The sequence below is a fragment of the Orycteropus afer genome, unplaced genomic scaffold (genome assembly GCF_000298275.1).
Source record: "Orycteropus afer afer isolate SDZICR_OR568_19922 unplaced genomic scaffold, OryAfe1.0 scaffold00039, whole genome shotgun sequence".
Lineage (NCBI taxonomy): Eukaryota > Metazoa > Chordata > Mammalia > Tubulidentata > Orycteropodidae > Orycteropus > Orycteropus afer.
The window spans coordinates 8,994,639-9,005,951 of NW_006921626.1; the positions used below are offsets into that span (position 1 = coordinate 8,994,639).

At 40.3% G+C, this 11,313-nt stretch overlaps 1 pseudogene; it reads right to left on the reverse strand.

The window, feature by feature from the left end:
- Positions 1–8,059: 8,059 nt before the first annotated feature.
- Positions 8,060–11,313, reverse strand: part of LOC122149659 — a 34,872-nt pseudogene continuing 31,618 nt past the window's right edge.

Consider the following 11,313-nt stretch of genomic DNA (forward strand, 5'->3'; position numbering starts at 1 on the left):
TTTTTTTTTTTTTTTTTTTGCCCCTGTATATAAGCTTCAAAAATCCATTTTTCTGTGTCCCTTGACTGTGGCATGAGGTCACCACTCATACGGGAACTTTTTCCATTAGGCTCTCACAGTGACACTCTGTGAGGTAGTTGGGCATTAGGACTGCTGGTACCTTGTTCCTGTGGCTGCTGATATTGCTGTCCTATAGTGACCCTATAGGACAGAGTAGAGAATAATAAGAAATTTGTCTCTAATCTAAAAGCCGTGTGTTTACTCAGCACAAAATTAATAAAGATGAATATTTTGTCATGCAGCATTAATTGTGGCAATAACTGACTGCTGTTGTTGTGTGCCGTCAAGTCGATTCCAATTCATGACAACCCTATGTGACAAAGTACATAAAGTTTCCTAGGCTGTAAAGGCAATCTATTTCCACAGAGATACCACCTCGGAAACCAAGGAGGGGTCGTTATGAGTAGAAATGACCTGACAGCAGTGAGTTTGGTTTTTCAGTCTAATCTTTACAGGAGCAGATTGCCAGATATTTTCTCCCTTGGAGTTCAAGCCAGGGGCTTGAACTGCCAGTTGTTCAGCTAGCAGCTAAGCTCTTAACCACTGCACCACCAGGGCTTCTTAGCTGACTGCTTCAGCCACTAAACTCAGTTTCTTTATTGGTTACTGCTGGTGCCCAACAAATTGTACTTATGCCAAATATGAAAGCAGAAAAAGAAAGAAAGAAAGAAGGAAGAGAGGGAGGGAGGGAGAGAAAAGAAGGAAAGAAAGGAGGGAGGGAGAGAAGGAAAGGAAGGAAGGACAGAAGGAAGGAAGAGAAGGAGGGAGAGAGAGAGAGAGAAGGGGGGAGGGAGAATAAGAAGGAGAAAGAGAGGGAGGGAAAGAGAGGGAGGGAGGGAAGGAGGAAGAAAGGAAGGAAGGAAGAAACCCACTGCCACTGAGTTGATTCCTACTCAAAGTGACCCTATAGGACAGAGTAGAGTTGCCTCACAGGATTTCCAAAGCTGTAAAACTTTATGGAAGCAGACAGTCTCATCTTTCTTCCATGGAGCAGCTGGTGGGTTCAAACCACTGACCTTTTGGTTAGCAGCCATATGCTTTAACCACTACATTATCAGAGCTCCCTTAAAAAGCTTCCCTGACTGGGAATTGAACACAGGCTGTGACAGTGAAAGCACAAAATCCTAGCTACTAGACCACCACAGAACTGCACAGAAAATAGAATGAACCTAGGTATAAATCAGAAATTTTTCTTAAGTTGTTGTAACAAAAGTCTGAGCAATATTCTTATACTCAGGAATGTTGAAGGAATTGATGCAGACTCTCTCACTCTTTTGTGATCCTGCATGATATTCTGCAAAATAAATAAATTTGTTATATAAGTTTGGAAAAATCTGAGTTAACCTGTTTCTTCAGGATTTTTCAGAACTTTTAATACTGAGCTGTCCAATCGGTGACATGCAAGCATAACAAAGGCCACCAGCTCTGAGAGCAAAATGTTGTTGTTGTTATGTGCCATCGAGTTGGCCCCGACTCATAGTGACCCCTCCTTGGGTTTCCGAGGCAGTATCACTAGGGAAGTAGATCACCCAAACTTCCTTCTGAGGAGTGGCTGGTGGGCTTGAACCACCAGTAAGTTTTTTAAAAAAAGAAAAAAAGTTAAAGTCACTATTAGACTCTAAAACGGAACATTACCTCAAAATTGTGTATTAAAATGTATGATACTTCTTTTCTTCCTCAAATTTGCCCTACTGGCATGAAAAGTTATAAAAATGAAGCAATGATACTGTGATGGTTAACTTTGTGTGTCAACTTGGCTGGGCCTGGTTGAGTGGCTGGCCAGCTGGATGAAGTATTCCACATGATGAGACTGGTAATCAACTCCATGGTGGAATCTACTGTGAGCAGTTGAGTAGCTGCCTTAGGGATGTGGTCTGCTTCTTGAAGCAGCCTTGGGGATAGTCTCTAGCTTATTCCACACTGAATACTGCATGTAGTCGTGTCATTGTTCAACAGCCTGCTATGCTCTGCTGACCTTGGGTCTATCAATGGACTTGAATCAATGACCTGCCATGTGGTTTGGGAACATCGGGACTGTGCCATTTTATTTGTCCACCTTGGGCTTATTAGCCTCAGCAGCCAGTAGCTGCCTGAGTGAAAAGATGCCTCTAGCTTCAGTGGACCAGGAGCAAGAGGCAGAGCTGAAGCCCAAGGTTGAGGGGCTTTCACCTAGCCCCTAGAGACTGGCACTTTGAACTTGGACTTAAAGCCTCCAAATTGTAAGAATAAACTCCTGTTTGTGGTATATTCCTGTCAGAGCGTCACTAGGTAACCAGAACAGATACTAAACTAAGTAAACTGTTTCAGCATGTTATCTCAAAGCATCTACCATGTCCATGAAAAAATAGATAAAAATAATGCTCTAAGCATCGTCCCCAACAAATAAGAAACAAATCATTTTAAAAGACCAGTTACAACATTAACAGATCGAACTCATGGAGCTACAAATAAAGTCACACAATAACCAAAAGTCAGAGCACCTCATACAGTTCCATAAAGGCTTCTTTTACCAAAAGTTTGGCAGTTCAAACCCACCAAGCGGTTCTTCAAGAGAAAAGGACCTGGTGATTTGCTCTCATAAAGATTACAGCCTAGAAAACGCTATTGGGCAGTTCTACTCTGTCACTGTTGGGTCACTATGAGTTGAAATCTACCCAACAAAATAACAACCTGGCTTTCTGAAACATGTCAGCTCTGTGTTCAGGATCAATGAAACAAAGGAAATAGAAAAGGGCCATTTTGAATAATGCAACAAATAGGAGCATCTTGGCATTTCAGATTGCATATAGGCAAATGACTGAATTGGAAGGTTTCCTTTGCAGGCTAGTGGATCTACAGATGTTAATCATTGTCCTCAGTGACTGTGTTGATTAGAATCTCTGAAGAAAAAGGCTTGGAAGAGCATTATGTGCTCTGCAAAAAGACAAACCACAGGTGCTAAAATATTCAAAATGAGAAGTGGAAGCATTAAAACAAATAAGTATGTGCACTGATGATGTAGCTGCAATGGCACGAAGAAGGAAAGGCTATACATTAGGAGTTCCTTCTGAAAACCCTGATGTACATATAACACATTGTTTGATTTATAGAGAAGTTTGCATATGTACAAGTTTATGTATAGATCTGAATTTTGCATGGAATACTACTATAAAAATGGTGAATCTAATGAAATCCAAGCTGCACAGTCCCATCTGTTTTCAGCTTTATCTAAATAAATGGAATCATAACAACCATTTCTGATATTTCACATGGATATGCACTGGCTGGCTGAAAAAAGCTTTGTGTCAGGAATTTATGAACAAAAAAGTAATTGAAAATCTTATGAGTCATTCTATGCATATATTCCCATGCATAGACACTAAAGAATAATGATTTTTTAAAAATGATTTATTTAACTGGTAATTTTTCAGCATCTGTTGAAATTCCAAATAGCATCAACATGTATATGTGGACAAAGCTTATGTATTCAAAGCAAAAATTTAACTTTGTGTAAATGAGGTTAAAATGACTTATCAGTGATATTAATCAGACTTAATATGCAAATCCTAAAAATGATTAAAGACTGGTAGAGGAACATGCACATAGGCTTAAGGAGAAGCTTCATCATTATTTAGAAATACTTATTATAATCAAATTTGATTACATTCTAAATCCATTCATATAATCATAAAGTATTTTATACTTGTCAATGAAAGAAAAGGAAGAGCTGCTGGATTTAAAGACTCATCTTACCCTTAAACCAAAAAACCAAACTCACAGCCATCGAGTCGGATCCGACTCATCTTATCCTTAAATTACAATTTAAAGAGTTTAAATTATCTAAATTCTGGGTTACTATGGGCAAATCCACGGCAAATGGCCTCTTTAAAGTGTTGAAGAGCAAAGATGTCACTTTGAAGACTAAGGTGCACCTAACCCAAGCCATGGTATTTTCAGTTGCCTCATATGCATGTGGAAGCTGGACAGTGAATAAGGAAGACCAAAGAAGAATTGATGCATTTGAATTGTGGTGTTGGCGAAGAATACTGAAAATATCATGGACTGCCAGGAGAATGAACAAAACTGTCCTGTAAGAAGTGCAACCCAAACACTCCTGAAAAGCAAGAAGAGTGGACTTCATCTCACTTACTTTAGCCATGTTGTCAGAAGGGACCATTCACTCCTTGGAGTAGGTTATCATGCTTGATAAAGTGGAGGGTCAGTGAAAAGGGGAAGACCTTCAAGGAGATGGATTGATACAGTAGCTGCAAGGTTGGGCTCAGGAATAGCAAGGATTGTGAGGCTGGTGCAGGACTAGGCAATTTTGTTCTGTTGTACATGGAGTCACCATGAGCCAGAATCAACTCAACAGCATCTGACAACAATCACAACAAATTTTGGCTAAAGATGAGGGAGAAGTGTCTGCTGGTTGAAGACTGTTGCTGTTGTTGAAGAATAAGAGCTACTATTCTGCCATTTGCTGCCATCTATGTGTGCAAATAACCTTTTCTTTCCAGTGCTGACTATCAAAATCTTGATTAAGAATTATATACTGCCATTTCAAATATAAAACCTGATATTAAAAAGTAAAATACACAAAAGCCAAGCTCAGGTTTCTCATCCAAAATTGTTTTTGAAAAGTAACATTTTACATTATATTTTCTAATCATGTTGCTATTGTTAGTTGCTGTTGAGTCTGTTCTGACTTGGGCTGACCCAAATGTGCTGAGTAGAACTGCTCCATAGCGTAATCAAGGCTGTGACCTTTTGGAAGCAGATAGCTAGGGCTGTCTTCTGAGGCTCCTCTGGATGGGTTCAAACAACCACCAGTCTTTCAGGTAGCAGTCAAGTGCTTAACTGTTTACATAGCTGCCTGTTTTCCAACCATAGTATATAATATAAAGTGTAATATATGTAAATGTAAATCCCCTTTGTTGACTCCAGTGAGCCATAGAAATGGAGTAGCATCATTTTCAGTGTGTGCAATGATGTAAACAATGCGGGGAAGCAGTGCTTTAATATATTATATGCACTGTGTGTGCTCGTAAGAATGCTACAGTATGTAGCTTTTCCCAGCTTACTCAATCATAGACTATTTCTTGCATGTAACACTGGTTGATGTCTTGTGGGACACTAGTGTTTCATAGACCACAGGAAAACTGACCTAATCCAAACCTCTCATTACAAGATGAGGAAACTGGTGTCCAGAGAAGGAAAGCAAATTGCCAAAGGTCATGGGGCAACTCTTATCTCTGCTTTCATATCGTTTGCTCTTTCATATGGCTCCCTCAAGGAGTGGAATTATCATTCAAAGTGGAATTTAGAGAAATCCATAAACAATTCTTTATTGTTTATTTCTTAATAATGAAGCTTCATCACTTTAGCTTTAGTTCCATGGAAACTAGAGGTACATTTATCCTGTGGTTTCCTATTGTTTGTTTTGAAATGCTTAGCCTCAGTTTTTATTATTGATTCTTGATTGGCTTAGATTGCTGAAGTCCTTATTGTTTTCAATCATTTGGCTAATTTGGCTAACTGTTGTTGTTGTTATGTGTCATCGAGTCGGACCCGAGTCATAGTGACCCCTCCTTGGGTTTCCGAGGTGGTATCACTACGGAAGTAGATTGCTCAACCTTCCCTGCAAGGAATGGCTGGTGGGTTTGAACCACCAGCCTTAATTTGACTAACTAGAGCTACTATTTTTCAAATTTTCTTAAGTTTGTCCAGAAATTGGGAAAGTGGAAAGTGATTACTGAGTTCATGAGCCCCAGGATTCTACAAACCTTAAGATTTTGGGTGGACGGCAGGGGCTAGAATCTTCATGCTTCAAATCTCCAGTCCTGATCTTTAACACTTTATTAGTGTTAAAGTTCTTTTTCTCAGAGTTAGAGTTCTTTGTCTTCGAGATTTAAAGGAGAATCATGCAGTCCATCACTTGTCCATTGCTTTATGCTAGGTAGCAAGCAGGCAATTTAAAGGGCAGTGCTCCCTAGAAAGGCGGGAATGAAGCAGGATCAGGCAGAGGTGTGGAGGGCCAAAGAGGGCCCTTGCTGAAAACTGCAGAACTTTAACAAACTAGCAGCCATGATTAAAGCAGACATTAATTATAATGACTAACTTGCTATATTTCTTTCCTTCTCCTTCCTTTTAAGTAAATAGAATAGCTGACTTCTTCACAGATGCTGATTTCTTTAGATTGCTTTTTTTTTTTTCTCTCTCTTTTTGTTTGTATATTCTTTTGAGTATGACCTTATCCCATCGGTGATTTCAGCCAAGAACTTCAGTTTATGGGGCAAGATGACCCAGAGAAGAAAAACATCAAGTCCAGAGCAACTAAGATAAAAATGAACAAAGACATTCCTGGTGGCCCAAGAGATTTTCAATCCCCTTCCCATCTCCCTATATAATCATGTTAACCCTTTTGCTTGGGGAGACAGCCTTTTTAGAAAAGTGATTCTCTCTGTCTCCTGGGGTATCAATAAACAATAAAACTTTTGCTTTTCCACTTTAACCTGTTGTGGTGATTGGCTCTACTAGCGACAGGTGGTAAGAATCTTGTTGTTCCTGCATCAGAGGGAGGAGTTGGGCTGTGATGCAGCCAAAACAAAGGACTCAGCTCATTCCCGTAGGGAGCATAGGGGTTGAGATGGCCCTTCAGAGTTGTTCTGAGCTGGGTGAGGGTCCCAGGTCTCTGGATCTCTGCATTATCCAATTACTAGATTGGTAGGCTCACCCTGGGAAGGTGGCATCAACTTGAGTGAGGCAACTAACTTTGGTTGAGGGCAATTCCCAGCCCTTGGCTATAAAGTAACACTTTGGGAAATAAATCCTTCTTTCTTGGAGGTGGCATCAGGCAGGATAGCACAGTATCCACTATGCCATGGAATTCTGTGGCCATGGAACTCCTTCTTGAGTTAAGTCTAACAACAAATCTTCTAATCAAGAAAATCCTCATTTAAAAAATGCTTGGGCTCCATGCTGTGATTTGCAATAAGATGTGCTGCCCTTCTAAAGTAAAGTACCACCACCTGAGACTAGCTTGTATTTCTCAGTGTAGTCAAAAGTCAGGAGACCCAGAAAAATTGGATGAGCTGCATAGCACAACCCATGATTAGATGGCTGCTGCCACTTGCTGAATCAGTACTATACCTTGCAATGTGGCCCCTCTGTATCTTTAGGTGATCCAGGGTTGTCTCATATGTGCTCAGCAATCTGTTCCAGCTCTTTCCTCTGGAAGCTGCTGCATTTACCAGAAACTCGCATAGCCACCTCCGGAGTACCAGAGACTTCAAGGTGCTAAAACATTTGGCTAGGCACTCAGTAATCTCACTGCACCAAAACTATGCAAAAACAGGAGAATGCCTCTTTCTCTCTTTTGGCTTTGTCATGGGTACAAAGCAGTGCTGACCTGTGCCCCAGAGTCCATGAAATGTTTAATGAGCAATTTTCAGGCTTCATTTAAAGTGCTCTCTGCATGCTCCCCACTCTCCTGCCTCCACTAGAGGGCTCAGATTTAAGTCTTTGAGGACCTGACTAGGAGATACAACAAAGTAACAACCATTACACTATGCTTGGGGATCATAGTACGGACTACCAACAGTTTTCCTAGGTGTTTACTCTCCCACCAGCAATGCATAAGCACTCCAATTTCTCCACATTCTCACCAACACTTAGCATTGTTAATCCTTTTACTATTAACCATTCCAGTGGGTATACTAGTATCTCATTATCGTTTTAATTTGGATTTTCATGATGAGTAAAGGTATTGAGAAGGTTTATATCTGTTATTGACCATAGAATATCCTCTTTTGTGAAGTACCTGTGAAGTTATCTTTTATTTTGATTTATGGAAGTTTTTTAAATAGTCCATATATGAGTTCTTTAACAGATATGTTTTTCAAATATTCTAACCCAGTTGATAACTTACATTTTCACTATTTATTTATTTAGAGCTGTTGTATTCTTTATTTTGAAATGTAGGCCAGGATTAGCTCCAGTTTGAGGAGTACACTTTGACTTTTCAAACTATTGAGGAAAAAGAATATATGTCAATATATTCATAGTCAAGCCCAGAATCATAATTCTCATAACAGCGAAACTCATTTGCCAAATTTTAGGTGTGTTTTGGAATGAACTAGTACATCTTCATTCCCAGAAGTTTTGCTGCTGTTTCTTCCATGATGGCACCTGTGTGCAGCAGAATCTTGTCCTGAGTGAGATGCTTGACAGTTTTCTGACATTTTTCTGAGACACTCGTCAGAAAGATAGGGAAGATTCACTATTAGAATGTCAAAACTGTGTGCAGCAATTGGTCTCGGTTAACTCCAAAGGATTATTATATTTTATTGCATTGTAGAAGATAAGGTCCTCTCTGCATATGCCAAAACTTCTGTCATTGCAAAAAAGGGTGTGGTCACAGCATCTTCTGGCTTTCTCTAATTTCACAAAGGGAAGAGAAAATTACCATCAGCAGCCCAAGGCTTATTCCTACAAGGTGGAGATCAGACATATCACGACCCTGTAACATATTTGCCAATTCTGACACCAACCATTCCTCCCATGGCACTCTGTACTTCTCTGCTGGGTTTGATAAATCATTGCAATGGTCACACAGAACTCACAAACAATGCTCATAATTATGGAATTTGTTAGGGAATAACAGGTTACTATTCAGGTTCAGGAAGGCTCAAGATATAATTGTTCCATCAAGACAGGCTCCTCCTGGCCATGCCCATAGACACATCTAACTCTGGACCTTGGCCTCTTGGCCTGGCCTCTACTTTGCTTGGGCAAGTGTTAGAAAGCTTTTTCAGCTCCGCCAATAAGCGCACCCCACTCCATCAGCAAGCCTCTTGCCTGAAGGCATTCAGCTTTCTTGCTGCATGGGCTGGCAGGCCCACTGCTCTGTCTCGTGTGTGTATCTTGATTCTGCTACCTCAGCTACTGTCATCTCTTTTCCATCTTTCTAGCATCTGTCGGTTATCTCCCTGGCAAGGAGGTCCAGCATAGGGGTCTTAGGTCCAAGTATACACTCCACTCCTGGCTGCTCTCTGTCTTGATGGTAGTGAGGTTCCCCTTTCTACTTCTAAGCCTAGTGAAATGCCTAGTGAGATGCCAAAACTGACCAATCCCCACATTAGTGTTCCATATACCTTATTTGCATGGTCCCACCCCCTATAAGGGTGCCATATACCTATTTACATTATTAGCAAACTATCCAATCCCCTTGGTGGGCCATAAGAACCTTACATTTACACAGTCCCACTCAGCCATTAGGTGGGAAATACAAAGACTATGGCTAGAAGAGCCATGTTAAGTAATTCACTGCACCACAGTCATGTCCAAAGATGTATATGGAAAAGTATTTGCTGTGCAGCTCTTTCAGTTTCTGGTAGACAAGGTAGGGGTTGGGGAGGAGTGGCACTCACACATACTATCCTTCAACCTTCTCCAGTGGCTGCAATTGCTTTCCAGGAAATTGCCAATTCTCCTCCATTATTCCAATGTTATATTTATCATCCCCACCTGGGTCAGTTTGTTACTTCTACTCAGCATAAAATTCCTGGAGAACAGCTAAGGTGTGGGAAAAAAGTTGGGGGATATAATAATTATTGGACTCACCTGTTTCATAACTGCCAGGTATGTGCAGTCTCCTTTACATTCTTTAAATTCTATGTTTTAAAGAACAGAAGCTCTTAATCTCAATGAAATCCAATTTATCAATCTTCCTTTTGTGATTAGTGCATTTTTTAAAATCCTGTTTTTAAAAATTCCCCTACTCCAGAAGATGTCAGAATAGGCAGAAAGACTGCACAGACCCTCTTTAACAAAGAAAAAGGGAACCAATTAAAACAGATACAGAAGATAATCCTGAACCCCTGAGCCTTGAAGGGAGGATATAGAAGTGGACTAAACTCTAACTAGCAGAAGAATTTGCATGAAACCACCAAAAAAGGAGACATATGGAGCTGTGGTCTGACAGCAATCCTGAGGGCACAGAAAGCTGGGATATTGTCAAGCAGTGGTAGGACCTAAGAATTAACCTAAAAATCAGCCCTGCTAGCCAGGGACTGCATGGAGGACTGCTCTGGTGGCTGGTGAATACAAGGGGGAGCAGCAAAGAGGAAGGCAGGCTGAGCTGTGGACTTTTGCCTGTCTAGAGCATGCAGCCATATTGAATGTTTACAAGCAGTTTGATGATTTTGGATATTTAAAGCAACAGCATTCTCCCAGATTCCAGGGACATAAGAACAGGCTCCACGTGCCAGGAACCCCAAGAGCATTCCAGACCCGGATAACTGGAAAGATGGTTATTCAATTGTTGTTTTTGTCTAACTGAGTGGAAGACAGCAACAGTCCCCATATGACACAACTACACTCACACCTCCTGCAGCTTCACTTACTGAATGACAGGCACCACTTCCTTCTCTACCAATGGACCAACAATAAACAACCACCAAGAAGAGCCTGACACACCCTTGGCTACTCTTCACCAACAGTCAATAGAGATCTAAATACAACAATGACATGATGTCTCAGAGACGACAGAGTACCACAGTCCACACAAAGAAGCAAGATAAAGTGGTAGAAACAAGGGAGCAGGATACACACCCAGAACACATCCCTGAGGAAGAAGCAGCATTGGAACTTCCTGGTAAGGAATTCAAAAGAATTACATGTAGATATCTTCAAAGGACAGAGAGACAGACCAAGGAACACACAGAATAAACCCTAGAAGATATTTGGAAGAAAATACAAGAACAAAATGACAAAATAAATGAAAAAATTAGAAATGATTCTAAATCTGCAGATAGAAATTCAGAAGATTAATAATAAATTGTCAGAAATAGATAACACACTGAAAGGGCAAAGGAGTATAATTGATGCAAGGGAAGACAGAATTAATAAGATTGAAGACAAATACCTGAATACTTCTTTGGAAAGGGATCAATCAGAAAAAGATCAAAACAAAATGAAGAAAGCCTAAGGTTTATGTGGGATACCATTGAAAGGAATAACCTATGTGTCACTGGAATTCTAGAACAGGAAGAGAATAATAAAACTATTGAGAAAATTGTCCAAGATTTGTTGGAGGAGAATTTCCCTGATACAATGAAAGATGAGAATATATCCATTCAGGAAGCCCAATGAACCCCAAACAGGACAGACCCCAAAAGAAAATCACTAAGAAATAGCATATCAAATTCATCAAAACCAGAGACAAAGACAGAATCCAGAAAGCAGCATGGGAAAAACAAAAAGTTACCTACAAAG